The sequence below is a fragment of the Pavona decussata genome, unplaced genomic scaffold (assembly GCF_977016875.1).
Source record: "Pavona decussata unplaced genomic scaffold, jaPavDecu1.1 SCAFFOLD_391, whole genome shotgun sequence".
Lineage (NCBI taxonomy): Eukaryota > Metazoa > Cnidaria > Anthozoa > Scleractinia > Agariciidae > Pavona > Pavona decussata.
The window spans coordinates 725,966-748,509 of NW_028145763.1; the positions used below are offsets into that span (position 1 = coordinate 725,966).

At 37.5% G+C, this 22,544-nt stretch overlaps 1 protein-coding gene across 7 annotated transcripts in view; it reads right to left on the reverse strand.

The window, feature by feature from the left end:
• The window catches only part of LOC146451244 (insulin gene enhancer protein ISL-1-like), a 54,748-nt gene that overhangs the window by 24,004 nt on the left and 8,200 nt on the right, over positions 1–22,544 (reverse strand). For 3 of the 7 annotated variants that reach the window (XM_085099316.1, XM_085099311.1, XM_085099312.1), the window contains one exon: positions 7,079–7,136. The gene's annotated coding sequence lies outside the window, so the exon portion shown is untranslated. Of the gene's footprint in view, positions 1–32; positions 168–1,708; positions 2,201–7,078; positions 7,137–8,562; positions 8,808–12,256; positions 12,392–22,544 lie in introns of those variants that run through there. The other 4 variants (XM_085099313.1, XM_085099317.1, XM_085099314.1 and 1 more) reach the window with 4 other exon arrangements.

Genomic DNA, 22,544 nt, shown 5'->3' on the forward strand with positions numbered 1-22,544 from the left:
GAAAAGACTGCGAGGAATTGAACTCCACAAACCAGTTATCCCCGACGGTACACTCGCAGAGCTGCCAAACTAAAATCAAGTGAACTAATCAGGTTCAGTTTGTTGTTACAACGCCTAGGAAATTACGGCCACAAAGTCTGATTCCCAAGTTATGCATTAGCAACTTATTGTTATGAAACAATTTAATGTGGACGTCATAAATATGATTTGAGTTTTTTTCTTTTTTCTTATTTTTTTCTTATTTTATCAATATCTGCCTTTAGGCACGCAGATGTCAACGAGAAAAAAACAAAAACATCTGTCGTACATAAAGGATTTCTGTTGTTCACTCGGGAAGACAGCGAACGATAACTGTGTGTGACTTTGGTACAGGAGGGAAACCTCTAAAATTTACCGAGTTGGTAAAGAGAGATATATAAATGGTAAATAAGCGCGTTATTTCACGAGCGTAAAAAAACCCCGGGAAACAGACCTAACAGAAGCCAAAAACATACGAAGAAACTGCAGAAATAAATCATGTGTTCGTCTGCGGTGATTTTTTAAAAAGGTAGTTCCCTATTTCAGCGCATAAAAAAGAAACCCAAGACAATACAATTCAGTGACAGAGAAAATTAAATATCGCTTTGTTTTTGGACTCTGTAAAAACAACAAAATCACAATTGCGTTGGGCCAAATGAAATAAATTGCATATTAACACGAGGGTGACAAATGGTAGTGAGATTAACGTCGTCGGGAGGGATTTGCGAAATCCGTGCGAGGAAAACTGTTATTTCTGCATGCGAAGCTCATTGGCTAAACTCAAGTGAATGTTCGTTCAGTGACGATGAAATTCGCGATTTCATAACACTAACTTGATAATGGTTCGTATATATTTTTTGATAATCTTCAGTCGCATTTGCTTAATAATAGCTCTTTATCCCTTAATCTATTTGCATTTGATGAGTTTTGCTTCTTTTTTGGTCGATATATTCACTTGTTCCACGAACTGCGATTGGAGTGGTTAAAAGCAGAGGAAAAAAAGCCTTAATGTTGTAAACGATTCAATGACCAAAATAACAAGAACCCACAAGAGTACAAATTAATTTTCAATTTCAATAATGAAAGGTCTCTATTTTCTGTCACTGTATGTCGTTACTCTATGACCAATATCAGTTGCTTTGACAACTGGTTTTCAATTTTCAAGAGATAGCGAACACGCGCGTCGATCGAAAAAGCTTCGTTTTCCATCTCTCTAGCGCCGAGAAACAAAACGACATTCTCGCTGAAAAGGTTAATTATCGGCAAAAACGAGCACAAAGATGACCATCCAATTTCTACGGTTCTCTAAACACGCGCTAATCCAACGCCAAGCGAAAGAACCTGTGTTTTCAGTTATTAAAACAATTGAAAAGTAAACTTTTTAACGAGAAGGCTGTCTTTGACATGCTTTATCTAAAAGGGCGCTACTGTAGCCTCAGATCCTGCCAGGCCAAGTGTACATTCGCACTCTGCACTTAATAATATTTTGTTTGCGTCTCATTTAATTTATAAACACGACAGCCTTTCACCAAACAAATGCAAATTAGCGATAGGTGTCTACTCACAAAAGAAATTCACCTCTCAGACACAGCTGACAAATGCTGTTCACAGTTATTTCGAGTAGGTAAACATAAATATACGAGCATTTGACCACGTTACTTGCAACTTTACAGCGCTCTTGCACGCTTACCTCGAGACCCTGCGGAGATATTTTGTCTTCCCTCCAAGGCGCAACTTGTAGTTTAGAAGCAAAGGCGGAACGCAGACATCTCTCTCGCGTTAAATATTAAAGTGCCTGTAAAATATTAACTTTTCTAGCGTGGTAGATTCAAATCCCCTGACAGGTTAATTTTTTTTTACTACAGGGGGAACTGCGCGATCAAAACCCAAAGCTCAGTTTTGTTGACGAAATCTCGCTTTGACCGAGAAATTGTCATTTGACTCGTTCGCCGTTTCATGAAACGGAAGAAAATTTCCTCTCGTGGCGAAAGCGTGCCTGATTCGCCACCAGTTTTTCGCTCCGCCTACTAGTAGCGATTCCTTGGCTTCAAAAAAAGCGCGGTAGAACTTTGAAAGCTAGTTCACTTGAAAAGCACCTGTTTTACACAGCTAAACAAAGCGGTCAAATTTCACCTCCAACGAAATCTTGCATACACTCACCGAACAAACCCATTATGCACTGAAACTATCTGGCACTGACTTTGTTACTGAGGGTTATCGGAGAAAAGTCCCTTTAATATACGACTGGACTGAAAAGGAACAACCAATTTGAGCCCTGCCTGAGGGCAAACTCTCCTCTCCTGCCACTCATTTTACACTTGAAAGACGGAGAGACGAAACCGGTTTTGCATTTTGATGAAGGAATAATATTACCAAAAGTTTACCACGCTTGTACGTGAAATGAGCGGCGCGGCCAGCTCTCGCAGCTTTTAAAATCGCCGGTTTTCACCGAAGTAGATACCGACCGTGTTTAGTTCCTGCCAAAGCTCTGTTTTACTCAGTTGAGCTCTGAGCACACACGCTAGCAAAGACAATGTTTACCCGAGAATTTAATAAATAAACACTGCATGGGGTTGGGGACTTCAACGGTGCCAAGGAATAAAACCATGCTAAACTAACAGACCGGAAGATCTCGGGCCGATTTAGCGCTTTTTAGCAATTCTTTGTAGCGAATAGGGAAAAAGGTCTGCGTAAAAAAAGAACCGGAGCGAAAAATGTTGCTTCAATGAACAGGTTGCATCAGTGACAAAAAAGGAAGTGTGTTATTCAATAGAGAAATGTTAAATTACGAATAAAAAATCACCGTGCGACCACAAAAGAAAATTGTCTGAAAGGGAAATATTATTTTGTCAGTTTAAATGCGTTGTCGTTAACAGTTTCATAAAGAAATCACTTTCTGAGCCACACTTAGACACTCAATAACCTTGAAATCAATATTTTACCTTAAAGGACTGACCGAAATTGAATGCATAATTCATGTCGTCTAAAAGCAAAGGGAATCGTTTCCCTTTATCTTCTCAAGAAGGAAACGTTCTTTGTTTTACCAGAAGTTGGTTTTAGTCCTGCAACGATGAGAAAAGTGACTAAGCCTTGCGTAAAGGAAACTGAGAAAGACTTCATTTAAGAAATTACCAGACTGAGCGTTGGAGCGACTTGAATGCGATTTTATTTTGTGTTCTCGTAATAACTTACGAGGCCATCTGCCTTGTAGAGTGATAGTGTTTCTTTAGGGCTGGTGAAAGCAACATTTAATACCGCAACTAGAGGCGCCAAATCATCTTGTATTACGGCTACCGATTTCAAACGTAGCTGGAAGTTCTTTGAACGCACCTCCAAAGTTATTGGTCAGAAAAAAAATAATCAGAACGAATTCTTTACACCACCGTCTGAGGACTGAAAAGATAGATTCAAATAGAACTCCACAAACGCTGACAAGATAAGTTGTACGAATAGATGAAAATAACGTATGAGATATGATGTAAATGCCCAAGTTAAGTAATGGTTTAACAATCGTAATAAAGTTCCATATAGAGTAAAATATACCAGTGAGAAGTTTCAAAAGTTGAATTCAACAGGAAAAAAAGTCCGTGCGTTTCTACGGTGGAAGGTGTTAATGTGAAATTGACTTCCCTTTCATGTAATTCACTATAAAGTGTGAAGCGTGCAACTGTGTGAAATTGCTCTTTAAATGTGATAGCAAAGATCTCGATATTTTGGCTTTAAACTGGTAAGCACAAAACCGTAAATAGAAGATGTTTATTTCAAAGCGGAGTATAACTTTGCCTGGAGCACTTAAATCAATAGAAACCCGATTCGCAATTGTTCGCATTGTGCGTTTATTTTGTCTTTCTTACTTTTTTTTTTTTTTTTTGCGCCGATATCGCTGGGAAATGTTCTCATTTTCTTTAACACGCCTCGAGCGAACTTGACTCTTTTCTAATACAAGGAATCGAATGTGACAGGTTGGCAATAATCAGTCAGTCAAAATACGACACAACTTCGGATTATCTGTGATTCCGTTTATAATCACGGCCACGATGGACGTAATTCTAAATACCTGTAATCGTAACTTAAACTAGTTAAGAATTATCCCTTCTCTCGTTTAATTCTAAGAACAGGTAGTAACACGCAAGGATCTATTTATAACTGAAACTGACAGTTCACAACAAAGACTGACAAATAAATACCAACTGCTACAATTATGCAAAACGTTGAATTTGAAGAAACCGGATATATGTACTGAAAAAGGCATGACTGCTGGAATCACCGTGACATGAGATTCAGTCCTAACAAACGAAATTTCGAGAGAACTTGACAAATGCTTGCATGTGCCCGAATGTTCCCAATCTGGCACCAAAAAAATGTTTCTATAGGATAAAGCGTATCTTGGTACGTATTTCATTATACCTACGTTAAAAAAACTGAAGCTATAGAAGCAAATACTGTGACCCACCCAAACAGAAATAGCTACTCAGTGATAAGTTGTGTTCCAAGCTATATAGTGATATGATACTGTTTTCCTTCAAGATTGACAATGGTACAACGCGGATAAACTTTCAAGTCCTTTGCGTTGGAAAGCCGAAACTATAACAATTCAAATGAACGTTCCCAAGCAGTCCACGGTTGTTCAAAGATCGTTTTACTTTATCCATGGGATATATTACTACGCAACGGATAAAATGTGTTGGTTGGGGTTACAACTTCTCCACTCAATAAATTAAAGTTATCCAGTCTTTGAACTACAGGGTCAATACTTTACCGTATTACGTAACGTGGTCCACAAAATGATTCTAGCTTTGTAATCTGGAAGAATCCCTTAACTGTAGCCATACAAATGAAAGAAATGAAATACTGAGCGGTATTTTCCTGTGATGCTGTAAAAAGTAGACTGGCATTTGTTGATGAAATCCGAACGCGTGACCATGCAAGCTAAAGCTACCGAGCAGTATTTTCTTGGGGTGTTGATATTTATGTTGTACAATGTGGTTCTAATTTTTTATTGCGTGGATGTACTCATATACGTATAGCTACTCAAAATGAAGTTACGGAAAAGAACCTAGCCGTATTTCAACGTGGTCGCCTTTATAAATGATGCTGATAAACCCCTGAAGCAAGAGGAAATACTCAGTTTAATAGTTGTGTCCGGCTAGGCTCGCAGGAATCGCCTTAACCTGATGGTAATATAAACACTGTATATTGAAAAACAAACAACTCATCACATGGAACATTTCAAACGACCACGGTCACCCGACAAAGCCATTATGGAAGGTCACCGCCACCCACCAGTAATGTTATCATAAAAATGCAATTTTAAAATCGAACGATTGAAAAAAATAAAAATGTTGTGATCATTAGAGAGGGACACCCATGCAAATCAAACCAAAATACTTACATTTTCTCTCCTGTATTCTCAGTTGGTTTTGTGCCATTTAAAAGACATGTTTGTGTATGCTTAAACAGTTTGATATATTCGCACGCTTTAGCCGAAATTTAAGCTGGAGAAAATTTTAGGAGACGCGATTTTATATCTCCTGAATAGCTGAATAGCTGTTGTTGGCTGAACGAAAATGCTAGCTGACCTTTTCTAAAATTTTAACGACATATTTTCCCTTCGAAAACGAAAGGAATTAGTTTTCCAGGGTAACAAAATGCTGAGCTGAAATTTTGCGCAAGAAAGCTTTAGATTTTCTTTAAAACTTAATGCGAATTTCTTAGGTGATTAAGGCTTTCCGACAACAGACTTCCAACCGACATGAACCTGACAAGCGTTTTTAGTCGAGAGTAGACCTAACGCCTACATAAATTTAAAATGAAATCTGTCGCAAAGGAAAAGCCACCTTTTCACGGAATTCAGCGTCTGAATTTCTTGTAGTAAAATAAACAGATTTAACTGGGCAAAATTCGAAAATAAAACTACCGACATGCAAGACTTCTTTCGAACAGCACATATAAGCCAAAATCACCTGCACAACATTCGGTAAGAGAACTGATCAAACTCAGTCATACAGCCATTAAAGTTGATGAAAACCGTCGGTCGAAAATTTTCAGCTACTTCGTATAAAATCTCTGTCACATTATTTTCAGCGTCTTTTTACCAACTGAGTCAATTCCAACAGTAATTCTGGAGTCCCGGCGGCCGTGGTTAAATCGCAAAGCCGGTATTACCGTTGAAACGAAAGAGCTACCGACAAGATCTTAAACATTGACTTCGCAAGTCTTCTTCTTTGTCGTCATGAGTTCCATCTTAAAACCTATCAGAGCTTAGTTTAAAGGTAAGCTTTAAATAAGTTTCCGTCCATTTCGAGTTAACCATACAATGGCTTCAAACAATCTTTTGCTTGATATCTTGGCGGGTTGGTATTTACAGCGATAGGTTGTTGAAAGTCGCGAAACATAACTAGAAGTCGTCTGTGTAAACCACACTATTCAACACTACCTCTCTAACAAAATTCGATAGCCGACAATTCTCGAGGACAAAAGAGCGCTGTGAATATCAGTAAATATACAATTACTGATGCCTGTATGAATCACCCCTGGGGAAAATAATAAAAATTCAGTTGGTAAAATCACTGAAGAACGAACAAGGCCACCTTTGACTGATTTGAAAGGCCACACTTCGAATTTTTTTTCCACTCACTCAGAAGTTGGAACCACGTTGTACATCATGAAGAACAACAACGTAAGAATGTAGACGTACTGCTCAATAACTTTTATTTGAGTCAGCTTAGATGCGAGGAATTTATCCGGACACAAAATTAAGTTAACACGACCTTGTGCAGTACAATGAACAGCATCACAGGAAAGTACTGATCAGAAGCTTTCACTTGAATGGTCACACTTTAGGATTTATTCCAATGTCTTAAATGTCAGATCCACCTTGTACAGCGTTATAAGCAACAGAGAAAAACTATGTTTTATAGTTTTCATTTGAATTGCCTTTTTTAGGATGTTTTACAACCAAAGGATCGAAAGTTGGAACCACTTTAAGTGATTCAAGGTTCGCCTTCCGGGTGTGAAAGACTGAAAAATGTTCTACTGAAATACTGAAGAAGATACATACCTTCACGTAAATCTGTAGTTACTGTGTTTATAAAAGATGTCCAACTAACGATTTCAATCTAGGAAAGAAGAAAAATGCAAGATATGGTTAAATAATTACATCGGCATAGCTTGGGATGAGTCTCTTAGCGTTTATGTTTAAGAGGCTGGCTCTGAATTTTGATCTGCACTACGCAGAAACAACTCTACCAAGTACATGAGTAAACTTTCACTGCTTCGATGACTGCTCAATAAATATATCTATCTAATTTTTATGGCGGTGGATTTTAAGTCTATGCTAAAGACGCCAGTTTCGGTCTGATAGAACGATCATCAGAGTGCAATTCTGCTGTGTAGGAAAGAATTACTTCTGTTTAAATCGGCCACTTTCCTCACATAACAATGACGAAAAGATCGCTAGCGGAATATAGAGTTAATTTTTGCTGTATAAATCAAGAAAAGTTTTCAGGCAGAGAGAGAGAATCTTATATAACAATTATTAAAAGTAATTTCGCATTATCTTTTAGGATAAAACGCTGCGGGGCTTTAATTGCGCGCGAGTAGATGGAATTTTCCACATTTTCCTTCCACTTTTTCACCAACATGAAATATAGCAGTCCGAAAGCCGCTGTTAAGTTAGATACCTTCTCAATGCTATTTCGAAACTGGGACTTCTCCGAATTCGTTTGGTACTATACTGACAACACGAGAAATGCTGTTTACAATAACCTTCATTTGAATGGTCACAGCTCAGGATTTCGTGGCCAGAATGAAATGTTAGAATCATCTTCTATAGCATCATAAACAGCACCAGAATAAAGAGCTGCATGCTCAGTAACTGATTTTCATAGAAATTCACAGACGCAAACTTTGGAGTCACCTTCTACAGCATATAAAAAATAATACGCCCTCAAAGTTCTGCTAAAAGCCTTGCCTTTGAGGATTTCGTCTACAGACTTAAAAGTTACAACCAACTTCACAATAAGCAGAATAATTATCACAACAAAGAACTGTTTTATCGTTTTCACGTGAATCGCCATTCACCGAGACTCAAAAGGGAGAAGTACATACGAGGAGTCAAGGGCACACTCTACGAGTGGAACAGTTGGGGTTTACAAAGCCATGGAGGTTAAATACGACATAGAAGATGTAGAAGACAGCCTTTGCCCGGTATCTACGGGTGTAACAACTATTGTGTTCACTTTCAGATGGCAATTGCTTCTTCGGAAGGGGTTCAGTTTGATTCGATGTTGAGGGTTGCAAATATAACAAGTATTGAAGGGCTGAACCAGCCATGAGTGGGCCAAAGTGATATTCGTAATAAACCGATACTATTCTAGAACATTCGAAAGCACAGCAACATTTTTTTCTGACATGCAGGAATAGCAGAAAATAAATAAACAAAATAACAATAAGAAATAGATCAATAAATGGAGAAAACAAGTCTTTAGAACGTACAGAGTATGGTATAAAATGAAGGTCAAGTTAACAGAGCTTCAGGCTTACCAAGAATTCGAAGGGATCATTCAGTAATAATTGACGTTACGAGGCGTGTGAAAGACCACAGCACCAACAACTGCACCCGGCCGCAAACAAAACACACCATTAATTTTCCATGAGGAACCTTTGAACATTCCTGCCTGAGGTAGAGGACTTCTTTTTTCAAAAGTAAACTCAATACTTGTGGATTAAATATCTATACACAGCTTTTTGCTTGCAACGTTTTAGCACGACGTTTGGTTTTCTCTCCTCTGTTAGCAACTCATTGTACATTCGCATTTTAAGTTGAATAAACACGTGGCTTTCCTTATAAGGCGATACTTTGACGATCCCAAGGCAACTCGACTGGATCTTATTTCTTGATCTTTTTGAATATTAATTGGGAAAGATAATTTCACTTCTGGGATGAACGTTTCACTTCACTCCAGTGACTTTGTGCTTACGCGTACTGAGTGCATTACAAAAATACATCAATTATTTACAGGCAGAGAGAATCTATGTAGCACTAAAAGCCCTCAAATTATGATGTAACCTATGACGAGCGCAAAAGAACTTACGGCGTGTCCCCCATATCGCCCTCTATATTAGCTCAAGCGCCACCTATAATACAAGAATAGTGTACTTCTGAGATGGGACCAATATGACAAGGTCTCCTTTGTGCGCATGCCTGTGACTACCAACCTACCCATCTCACTATCATTCAAACACCACAATTGTACCATTATTGTATGATTTAATAGTCTTTACTTGGGCGCTTTGCCTCCACGTTCTTTAACCTATGCCATGATGACAAAGCCCAATGAGGCCAAAAACATCTGTCGATGGGGGCTTCCTCCTTTACATTGTTATTTTGTTAGTTATAGACTGTTTTAGCTCTTTACTCCTGTCGCTCTAGTGCGCATGTCTGTGGTGTTATCCTGTCGTTCCCCTCACACTTGCAGTGCTGCATAAGCTAACCATAAACTACATACCAACGAAGTTTATAACGTCTTGTAATGTTTTTCTTTTTATTTGTTAAAAGAATCACAATCGAGGAAGCCTAGGAACGAGTGACATTGACATTTCCTATAAACTTGCAAAAATACCCCCCAAAATTTTGAGCATGACAAACTGACAATTGGAGGACAAATAAATGAACGCGTGGAGAAAGTACGGCATTGCGTTACCTAGAAACAGAATTGAAAGCGTATAGAAAGCGTACATGTCTTTTTGGGCGCCTACACCAACGGCAACGCCAACGAAATACGAATGCGTCATTTGAGCTACTTAACAATCATCCTGAGAAATCTCGCGGAATATCGCCTGGTATTCACGAAAATTTGCTATTCTGTATCTTTCTTTTGAATGGTCACACTTTAGGATTTTTCCTGACGTACTCAGTTGGATTAACCAACTTGTACAGCATTATCAACAGAACCAGGGAAATTACTATTCCGTAGTTTTCATTTAAACGGTCACACTTTAGGATTTTATCCCAACTGAGTAAGAAAAAAAACTTTGTACAGCATAATAAACAGCACAGGGAAATTTAATTACCTCGCAGCTCCATTTGATTGGTTACACTTAACAATTTTACCCATAGTAGAGCAGAAGGTTACATCTACTTTGAAAAGCGTAGTATGTTGCACTAGAGGACAAAACTAACCATCAATGTCACACGTTAGGATCATAAGCACAGACAAAATTTAGAACCACCCTGCACAGTTTATAAGCACTACCATTGGAGAGTACAACGTACCGCCTAACCGCTTTGATTCGAATGGTTACGCTTAGGCTCACAGCCACAAAAGTAAAAAACATATCAGATCGAATCAATATTGAATTCAGGAATCGAGTGAACGTTTTAAAACTGAAGTCCCTAGCTATTGCTATTAAAGTCAGTTATACCCCTAAATTATAGCGATTATACAAGGGAAAAAATATATGTAGTTGTTGTGTAGGTTTATACTAATGCCATGAAAGGTGTTAGTCATCGAGTTTTAAAATGATGGATGAACATTAATCGTCTGTGTCGTTTGTGATTCACGGCCTTGTGGATATGAATGTTCAAAATTGTTTGCAGTTCTCCAGAGCAACGCGAACACGGAATAGTCATGTTTTTAAATTTCAGACGCCCTATAGCTCCTTCAAATTTTCCTTTTTCCCAAGAACGTCTAGGGACTGGAATCAGCTCCAGGCTGACATAGTTATACCTCTCCTTCGTTGGCCACGTTTAAGGAGAAAGTGGCTGCTTTTAGGAGCTAATATAGTCAACCTCTTTTTCAGAACAGCGTTTTAGCATGTTTAGTATTATTCGTCTATTTATTACAGTTAGCATACGTGATGCCTCACCGTTTTTGTTAACTCAATAAAGGTAAAAGTAAAGGATTGTGTAGCAAAGGTGTGGATGGATCTTGGTTTATTTTAATAACAACAAAGTCTGGCCGACTTGGACTTTTCTTTAAGCCCTTCCATACACCTGTGCAGATGAACCAAATTGGACAAAGGAAATAATACCCAAATTTCATTTTGAAAAGATAATATTGTTATAAAACAAGCGGCGAATTCAATACCTTTCTATTGAATGGGCACACTTTTTAGGATTTTATCTGCAAAGATTCAAAAGTTAGGGCCATATTTACTGACAGGGAGAAACGGAGTCAATTAAGTCGAACAATTTTGTCTTTCCCCTGAAGGCATGAAGTTATTGGGATTTAGCACGCAACATACTTCTCATGCAGACGGTCACACTTAAAGTCGATTGAAACTTCTAGAAAATGTTTTTATAATTAGCAAAAAACCACGACAAGTTTAAGTTTCAAAATTAAAGTGACTTGAAATGACAAAATCCCTCTTCAGTTACACAGAACAAAAAGCCTTATAGAGAATGATTTTTGATGGGACAAATACGGACAAAAATGAAAGAAGTCGAAGAGCAATGATGGTTAAAACTACTAAGGCATCTCAAAGAGTGTGTCTGGTTGTTCCAAGGCAAACATTCCGTAATAACCAGCAATAGACGGAATAATCTTGAAATACTACTTTTCTAAAGACGAAATTGTCCTATAACATCTGAGAACTATTGCCGACTCATGAAATTCTGGATATATTTTGTATGCTTGTAGTAAAATATTCCTGAATAAAGCGACTTGCTGTTATTTTTCTGTGTTTTCTTATTTCTACAATAAATCGCGCCCAAAAGTGTGTTAGAACTATGTCTGGTCCACGTTTTTGCAAACTTGGCTTCTTGTACTTCAAAATCGTTGAAAGGATGCTTCGTGTGGCTAGGAAAATTGTTGTGGAATTTAATACGGAAAGGCTAGTGATATTAAGAATTCAGTACAGTAACAAAACTCGCTTTTTATATTGCTTTCCTTTGGGAATAGCCGCAGAGAATTTTGTGCAGATATGAAACTGAATATAAGATAGTTAGTGATAAACTCCTTGTGAGCTACATTATAAAAACACATGGAAAAAATACCGGAAAGTTCGACAAACCAACTCGTAAACATCACAAGCGACGCTAACGCTTGATTTTAAAATATATTTGATCACTACAACCCACGCCCCAATTCCACTTCTAGATAGCACCTAGATAGAACCTTCCGCTGCAAATGTACCCGTTGAAGACAAGTCAAATTGAATATATGAATTTCTTTCCTAAAATGGGCTTTTATCGCATCTTGGAACCCTACAAATAATTAAAGCTACTGTCACTTACTTTATATGGCTAATGCGGCTCCTCTAGCTTATCGACGAAGTAGCACTGCAACTTAAAACCTAATAACCCTCCGTGATGGAGATGAACGTGCGATAAATGTCTTATTGACTCCAGTTAATAGGACGAGTGCGGGATGTGCTTAAGTGACTGTTCTGACAAGAGAAAAGCCGTTAAATGAACAGGTCTAGAACAATAGACATCCGATAGGGAAGCGAAATGACTGGCCACCAGCTAGACAAGTTGGAGACTTAAAATGGGTTCGGAAGCCCTCTCAAAACCGGAATGTCAAAGCTCAACGCGCATTGGCTGAGTACACGCACATGACGCGCCAATAAGCGAGACATGAAATTGACAGGCAATAAGCATGCCGGTCAAACGCCTGCCCCAATTAAGACCACAGGAAGGAAAGTCACGATCTTTGAATACACGAGACACAGAGAAAACAGTTACTTCAGGAAAAACAAAATGCGGTGTTTATTTTGAAATAACATGTTTGAATATTGAGGGCAAACACACGCTAAGCTTAAGCGCAGCAGTGATCCGCAGATGCACGGATTCAAACGTGCCGACCTTTAATGCTTTTCACTGGGCAAATAACTTCAAAGGGCAAGGCAATAAGTGACGAACAATTCTGGTTGGCAGGCCGTTAAATACCCTTTTAAGGGGAAATACTTGCTATGGTATCTCCTGATACAGCACACAGTAGGCTCACCACTGGGCAATTTTATGAGCATTGAAATTTTCTTTTCCCGATAAAAAAGCAGATCTCAATAATTTAACGACAAAGAAAGAAAAACTTGGCTTATATTGCTTGTAATTCATCGCAACTAAACAGAAAAAAAAATTGACAATTTGATCGAGAATGACATTAACATAAGTTTTTTTTTCGGCAGTGAATTAAAACAAACAGTAAAAAAAAAAGACAAATTCTAGAACCATACCAAAAGGAACATAAAACTGCAATTCCAATAATTCGCACGAAAAGGAAAGAAACGAACAAGGCGCTTTCAAATGATCTCCGTTGATGAAATACAGAGACAAAGGAGAATTCCCCCATTTTATGAAGAGAGCATGCGACATACCACACGCCAGGAGTTTCGCGCCCACAAGAACACGATATTAAATTTCTTTCAAGCTCGAAGCAGGTGAATGTTATTCCTTAGATGCGCATTCCAGTAAAACGCGGTCTGCCCCTAACGAGCGCAGCGAGAGCTTTATAAACTGTAGTGTTTTGCGGACAACCGGTACAGCAACACAGCGGGGCGCGATTATAACCTGTAGCGTGGGTACTCAAAGAAAGTTCCGAAAGAGTTCTTTTACTTCGACCCTACAATAAATATTTCATTGCGATCAGGGCTTGACTAAAGAGGAAAAAGCTCTCAACGCCGACAGAGTGCACTTTAGAGTCTCCTAATGTTTACATTAAGTTTGGGATTCATAATTAAACGAGCAGGTACTTTAGATTTCTAGACAGGTTGAAAGAGAGTCAGAAAACCAGAACTGACAGCACGCAAATGCAAGGAAAGAGCCTTTACTTTAATTTACAACTGTCCTATCAAAGCCGGGTTTTTTTTTGTTATTTAAAGTTAGAATTCGCAGATTCTGCCTGCCTTGTTAAGAAAGCGTTAGCAATGAGACATCCCACAATCAACATTTGTAAAAACACGGTTTTAGATATTAAAAAAGCTCATGGCGAGAATTCGCGCTAGTAAAAACATTAGATTTACTTAACAAACTGAGCACCAAATAAAATGACAGTAGGAAACTATATTTTTAATATAATTCAACAAAACGAAAACGGCTCTACCATACAGAAAACTCACAGTGGATGCGCGCAAGGGTAACCTTGAGATTTTTTGGGTAACCAAAAAAAAAAAAACAATAAATAAATAAATAAATGCAATTTTTGAAAAGGGATCGAGTCTCACAATTGAGCAACTACGATGAATCCGTGATAGATCACGATTTCAGTTTGTGACACAGACATACTCAGAAAAAGAGAAAAAAAAAACATTACCTTTTAATACGATCAATAAGTCAGCAGAAACGTAGCGATACCATATGTTCAATAGAGCACTAAACTTCAAGTATAGGGCATTGTGTGAAGTCGAAAGTAGAGAAAGTTAAAAAGCGACAGAAGACCGTTGTTTTTTTCAGCATTATCTCAAAATGACGCCTTGAAATGATAGTTTAAAAACAAGGATTTGTAAGATGAGAATTTTCGAAGATCAGAATCGATTGTACAGTGTTACATACATGTAATGTATTTATCACAGCCTATGGTTTTAATAAAGTTCAAGGTTTCAAAGTCTAAATTGAATATGCGAAGATATCCCAGGTAAAGCCGGCTTTTTTACAATGTTCCTAGACGCACTCCTTAAAAAATCCACCAATTCTCATTCTATTACCGCATCTTCAGGTTAAGCGACGAACAATTGAAACACAACCATGAGATTGAAAGAGGAAATATTTCAATAATCGCAGAATTAAAATGGTGACAAAAAGATTGTTCTCTCTGTTTACATTAAGTACAGGTAGCAGTGTGTCCATAGACAATAGTTGTTTTTACTTCAAAGATTTCTACGAGAAAAAATAAACGTTGAATTAAACCGAACATTCATGTAAAATTTAAAACAAAACTGCGATTACAAATTCGAGCGAAATGTGCATTTTTGTTAGAGTAATAGTTAAGGATAATAGCTATAAGCTAAAAATACATTTCAAACACGTAAAAATTACTTTAAAATTACTGAGTCGGTCAATTTGCTAGCCACGTGGAAGAGAGATATATGTACATCAGTATGAATAAAATGAAATTTAAACCTCCAATGCTAAGTTTTGAATGTGTTCTGAAACAAAAGCCAACTTGAGCTTTTCGAACAAGAAACAAAAGCGTACTTAACTCTTACGAGTCACGGCTGGAAATGTGTGGGAGACGGCTTTCGGTTAATGCGTTTTCTGCCTAATGGGGCAATTTCCTAACTCTGTTGTAAGAGGCTTTTAAGATGGTCGAGCATGCCAGAGAGGTTATAATGTAATCGTTCGCTTTCCATATGGTACACTTTAAAGTTTTTGACTTTACATAGTGGTAAATTTCTAAGTGTCCATTTCGTAAAAGTACTAAGAACGTACTCGGTGGACAGCTTCCATTTGAATGGTACTCAACCTCCGGAGAGAATCGGTTGATAAAAACACCTTGTACATTGTAACAAACAGCACCACATGAAAGTACTGCTAAAAGCCGTTTCATTTTAATGGTGCTAGTACAGGCTTTTGTCCACTACCTTCAACAGTTCGAACCATATTTCACTACATTACATTACGAAGTAGGAAAATGACGTCGCGGTAGTTTGTCGAGAAACGAACTCAGAATTCAGTGGCAGTGCACATAAATTTATGTCACAAATTTTCTTTTCTTTTTATCTTCATTGCAAAGGGTAAGACATTTTGTCATCTTGACAGCTATAAATTTCTTCTACAAGGAATTAACCTAAGATTGAAATAATCGTTAAATCAATAACATCAAATTCATACTTTCACAAAGGTATTGAAAACCAACATGACGATTGTGCGTTCATTCACGAGGATAACAACGTTTCTCGCTCCATCATGGAAGCAATCTGAAATCTCACCGTATTTATGACTTCGTTTCTTTTTGAAAACTAAACTTGACAAACTTTGTACTGAGTTTGCTTTTTGCGGCACTAAATCTTGAAATACAAAGGCCATAGCCAAAAGAAAAAACAAAAACAGGTTTCCAGTACCAAAGTCGAAACTTTCGCTTTGGTTTAGTCAGCTTGAGAATTCTAAACACCTTGTTCGATTTTCGTACGGACCTAAATATTTTGAATCTTTTGAAAGTTTCAGTCTCAAATCTATAGACGGTCGTATTCTCCTTTGCGTTTTTACTCTAAACAACTAACTCTCATATACTATCGCTATAACTGTCATATGGTTTCAAAGAGTTTGAAATCTTCTCAGTTCTCGGCTTTCAGTGTTTTTGTTGTTTTTACATGTTCCGGGCCGGTCAGTTTACGGTGCTAAGTAGAGTCAAAATTATAAAAAAGAAGCTCGTCATTAACTTTGAGGCAAATCAAAGTAAACAGTATAATGTCCTTAGCATCTTTAAACGTTTCTACTATTCTGCAAATGTCGGCACGCAGTCGTCCTTCACGAAATTTTTTCCCTCAAAGACAGATGAAAGACGTACCAACCTCCATCTATTTACAACCTTATTCTACCAAAATTAATGATGAAAGCTATTTCTTTCTGGCCAGCAAGAGGCGTGCCGAAAATCATGCACTGCGGTTATTAATTTATTTTGTAAAGAGTGTCATCTAGGCGCGAGCGAGAGACGGAAAAACATGCACAGCCTTCTCGCTAAGTTAAATTCGGTTATTTTAATTAAAAATGAGATTTCTCTTTCTTAATTTGTGTCACTTTGGTACTTTATTTAATTTCATAGCTTCGAGAAGAGACGTCAAACAATCGCTTAATATTCAACAAAATCTGATCCTTCACTGAACTGCATAAACTATGGGCAACTGAGATCAAATTTGCCTGAACACACTCGCTTTTTGTGGGCTCACAGGAGATACGACCCTCCACTTTCAAATCTCGCCCTGAGCCATGCTAAAGAGTCCCTTTTAATAAAATAAAATTAAGATAACAACGATTTAAAAAACAAAGCCAAAACAAACGTAGACTACATAATATTTGTATCAAAAGACAGAGTTTTGATCATGCTGTTTTTGTCAGCAAACATTTCAACCCTCGGGTGAAGATGCAAAATGTTATTAAATAACGTCAATCGCTGTGTCAAATGCAATAATAAAAGTAATGTGAAGATCACAAAGGCCGATAAAACGGAACAGCAGATGGCAGCGATTTTATGGAGCATATTTGGTAACAATGTACGGCAGCTAAAATATAGAACTGAAGAATGTACGCTTTTTACGAGAATTAAACTTACCTTAAAAAATCAAGCTTCTTGGTAGAGGAAGAGGGTATATTTTGCAGGCTTTGTTCAGATCTTTGTCATCAAAACACGGTACAAAATGTTCCAAGGAGAGTACCAAGCAATAATCGACTTGAGCTTCCGATAATGTGATCTTCGAGGAAAGGGCAGATTTCGTTCACTAGGCTAAAGCAAGCGGCCTTAACTAAGGCATGAATTTTCTTCTTGGCGATGTCTTAACTTGTTGAGGTCCTCAAACAACAGACTCTCCGGTCTGGCAGAACGGAATAGGTACAATTGAACCTTAGAAACAGGTAGCCGGTTCGCGCTACCAGCAAAACACAAAGGGAGTTTCGCCATTGAAACAACTGTCCGTGAAAAGAAATCATGTTTCACGTAAACATTTACTTAGGTGCAGCGAAAGAGCCTTTTGAAAGAGGAAAACCTTCCAGCGACATTGTTTGTTCATATGCTGTTCGCAGAGGAACCTAAAAAGGAAGACTTTCCCAGTGAATAGAGATATCGCACGCACGGAAGAATTTTGATGGTTAACAAGAAAGAACAGATTCTATGAACTGCTGGTAAGCCATGTTAAAGCTTTCAAAGTGCAGCCATATCGTCTAAAGCATGATCGAAGTATTGTTAGCTTGTCACACCTATGAAATGCCCAGTAAATCTAAGTGCAGACACAAAACTGAGACAAAATCTCTAAAACACAAAAGAAATCTTTGACTTTCGCAACTGAGCAAATCATTCTTGTGTGGATTTGACGGCTATTTGAAGGACAATATTACAGGATAATTTCGCCTCAATGTCACTTAAGTACTGTGTTTTAGTGCTTAACTTCATTTTACTTTGACGTAAGAATTGGGCGAATTAGAATCAAGCAAGAGTTATTGATACGAGCATGAAGCAGAGTAAATACTGCAGGTTATTTACTGGTATATAATTGCAGTTTTTTATATAGTGATAATTTCGAAGGGAAAATTCTCAGATGTTCGATTTTCGTAAAATGGATTAAGAAACAAAACAAAGTCATGAATGAAATCGAAAGTGTACGCTAAGTTTTAATAAAATTCGAATTGTCTGAATGGGTACAAATTAATTAATAAAAACAATGATGTACCTGTAAGAAATAAAACAACAGATTTTCTTTTGGATGGTCGCGTAAGGCATAAAACGCTAAGGATTCCGCTTTATCGTTTTCGTTGTAACTTTCAGATAATTTAACTGAAATCCTTTGGAAAAAATCCGAGATTTCAAATTCCTGTTAATATTTCGTGTAAATCTTACGCTAACGAGTGACTGTTAAATGTTAAACACCCCTAGAAAATTTCACAAAAAGCGTTTAAGCTTTGTCGAAGTGTTGCATTGATAAAACGTGTGAAAAGTGGTGTTTACCAGCAGTTTTGTCTCAAAAATGACAGGCTCAGAAATGGAGAAAAGACGAAAATTTTATTGACTAAAATGCTGATCAAAATGTTAAACTGATCTTGACTCTTAAGTTAGACCTTCCTTGTATACCACGGTCATCAAAAGTACCACAATAAAGAACTGCTCGATCGGTGGGTTTTATCTGAATGTACTTAACTTTAACTTTAGGATTTCGTTGAAAGACGCAAAAGTTAGAACCACCTTGTAGACCATAATAAAGTGTCCCACGGGATAGTACTGCTCAGTAGCTTTCGTTTGAATTGTCACACTTTACGATTTTGTCCCAAAGGTTCAAAAGTTAGAACCACCTTGTACAGCATAATAAACAGCACCACAGGAAAGTACCGTCTCAGTAGCTTTCATCTGAATGGTTACACTTAAGGATTTCATACACAGACTCAAAAGTTATAGAACCACCTTGTACAACATAATAAACAGCACCACAGGTTAAAGTACTGCCCATTTAAGTTTTAATTTGAATGGTCACTCTCTAGTATTTCAAGACTCAAAAGTTAGAATAGCCTTGTACAGCATAATAGACAGTCGTATAGAGAATTACTGTTTAATAACTTATATTTGAATAGTCACACTTAAGGGTTTCGCCTAGACTCGATCAGTTACATTGTAGAAGTTAAAACTTCCTCAAAAGGTTAAGTTCTATCTAATGTGGGTAATTCAGCGACCCGAATCCTCAGCTCCGGTTCTCAAATTAGTATAGTAGCGCCTATAGCAATACTTCTACTTCCAAAAAGATGGGAAGCTGTAGTTTGTCACAGGTTTATAATTACCTCCGGAATTGTGAATAAGTGAATGACCATCGCATTTATGTACGAATTACGTTTGCTTTAATTTCCAAGCGGTCGCTAAACTGGTTCCAGAGAGACAAAGAAAGGGCTTCAACAGACTGGCATCCGACCGATGTGAATGCTATGCTAAAGTGACTCAAGATTAGAAGCCTCTAGTGAAAAGTGTGAAGACAATGTTTTGCCAAAGGCCCCAAAGATGCAATACTCGCCAGTTATCACTTTTCTTTCCTTTCTAAAGATTTGTATTCTTTGGTTTGCTAGGATCTCAGCGTCAATCTCTTTCAAGTTAAATTAGCTCTAAAAAATACGAGGTGTGTGTGTTTGTGTGTATACGAAAAGCCTGCATGACTATGAACAGTGGAATAAACGAGGCAGCCATACTTTGGAAAGGAAAACTACAAATGTGATAAAGTATATGAGCCTTGAACAAGAACTAAATAATAGTTCGCCGTAGAAGAATCCTTCTTAATGGAGAATGTACTCTAAAGATACCAAAATGAAACTGCATGCATTAAGTCACTTTATATATACTATAAGCATGGTTGAATTTCTTCAAAAACTTACAACAACCAAAGAAATACTAACGAGTGATAAAGGATTTTAAAAATATTTTACCCTGTTCTCGGAATAAGCTGGGGTTTTCGGATACAATCCGGCAATCAATCAAGTCAGTCTTTACTAGCCAAGTAGAAAACACGCTCTACTAATTGGGGACAGCAATGGTTTAATTTAGAAATAGAACTATTAACTTACTATTAACCTCCGTACAGTATCGAAGCAGAGAAAAAGTAATCTACAGCCGTATGGTATAGACTGGTCCTTCAAAGACCTCTGGTCGCTTAGATTTCAATGAAACCCTCACAAAGGCATTCATCAAGAATACTACTGGTTCAAATGTTCAAGGATCACCTGTTGTTTTTGACAGCGAATTGTTCTTTTGTAATAAAACGGCTTGCTTACCGACAAAGCAGAAGAAACTGTAATATACGAGGTTTGGACCGGTCTATATTCGAAAATATTGACTGTCCAATTATTTTCAAGGTAAGGTACCGGTATGTTGACAAGTCAGTTCAATTTTCACCAAAAAAAAAAAAAAATGGTTTCCTTCTCGCCTAGCCTTATATAACGCGGGAAATTATTTCAACTGCATCTTTTGTTCCCTTCAACAGAAGGTTAGTACGCTTATTTTTGATGTTTGAGGATAGATCGATGAAAGATAATATGGTTAGATACGTTTGATGAGGAAAATTTAACGAGGAGTAAAGTGAGGTATAACGCTGGAAAAGAGCTGTTCTTTCGAATCGAAATTCATCACAATAAATCTAAAATCGCCCAATTCAGAACACGCTGATCATGGATGAAATTTGATTGTCCGTTCTATACGATCTTCGCCTTGCACGTTTCTGATTATCGCTTCCGTGAAAAGCTCGCCAGTTTGCACTGTTTTGTTTTTCAAACATGATATAGTTCAATAGAAACGAACGGTGAAAGTACAGATACATGAAATTGGACCCGACTTCATCTATGTTTCATGAATCTTGCCACTCGATCGGGCCTCAAAAAGTTCTTTCAGTTTGTTAAAATAAGAAAGTACCAAAGAGATTTTCATTTCTCGGAAAATTATACAACAGCTAGTGAATAAAACCATAATAAAGACAGCTAGAATAAAAATAAACAATCTTGATTCCCTAAAAGCAACAAAGGGCATTCCTGAGATTTCAATAGAACAAGGGACATCACGTTCAAGACAGGTCAGAGCTTCGTGATTGCCATTTACGCAAGCCGCAATTCTGGTACCAATGGTAAGCGACAGGCAAGGGGATAAAGAAAATTTAATTTACCAGTTGAATACAAGATTAAATGTCCCTTCAACTGACGTGAATCGAGTCTATAGTGTTCCTCAATGTTTTCCTTGACAGCCAAAAAGATGCTGGAATACACCACCTGTTTGAGAAATTAAAAACTGTCACTTTCGTCTGCTGTTCTGTTTTTTTCCTCGTTCCTTTTCTTTAAAGAGACGTTAACTTGGATGGCGTTTTTGTTTTCACAGCGGAGTTACGAAAACAAACCACATTGCCAAAGAATAAGACGAATCTCTCTTTTTAATGCAAAAAATTAACTAGGATAATTTATAGCCTGAAGAATGCTGTCAAACAATAAAACTAGTCAGACGTGATATTACCTTTTATTGTCTACAAAGATTTCCTCACTCCCTATTTAAACTTCGGCTGAGATTTGCTCCTTGAATTTTGTTAACAATATAAACTAGAATGCAAAATGATTTTATTTAAATTCCTCCCACACCAGCATGGCACATTGTTCTGGTGATGTTGCACCCAAACTAAACTCTTTTCAACCAAATTTTAAACGATCATATTATCATAGAACAGTACCAACGGGTGCAGAGACTGTAAGTAAACTGAGGTGTACTTTTTACGATGAATGACTTTTTGCAAAGGCTATTAAATACCTTAATTCGCCAAATGTAAGCTCTGAAAAACATATAGTATATAAGATCATCAAAAATTCAAACGCATATTAAGTTTAGATTATTGGGCCCAATTGAAACTCTTTTGCTAACGCTTACTCCTAACACGAGGAATGAAAATCAAACAGACTCGAAATTTTCGCTGGTAGCACCAAAAGAGAGTTCTGTTCATCTTCGATTTCTTTTTCATTGCCAATGCGCTGAATACAGAAGACAAAAGCTCAGTGGAAAATGCGGTTCAGTTTCACGGCATTTCAGCGAAATACAACTAAAAGAAATTCCACAGAACTTTCCCCCTATCAGTAAAAGTGAAAAGTTCCAAATAATAAATACAGGTTTAGAAAAGCTTCGCTCATGCGTCTTGTTTCATCAGCTAACTCACAGCGGCTAAACTGACTGTAACGCAAAATATCAAATTCTCTTGAAATGGGTGTGATTTTCGCCACCGCGAAAACAACAAACAAAACAACGAAGCTTGGATCCTGTTTTCGAATATTATTGCTGATGATTGCTACGATAAATAATTGCCATATAGCTTTTCCCTGTTCTCCAATTACTGGTCAAATTGCTGTTCATAAGTTCAAATGATTTTAACTTTAGAAA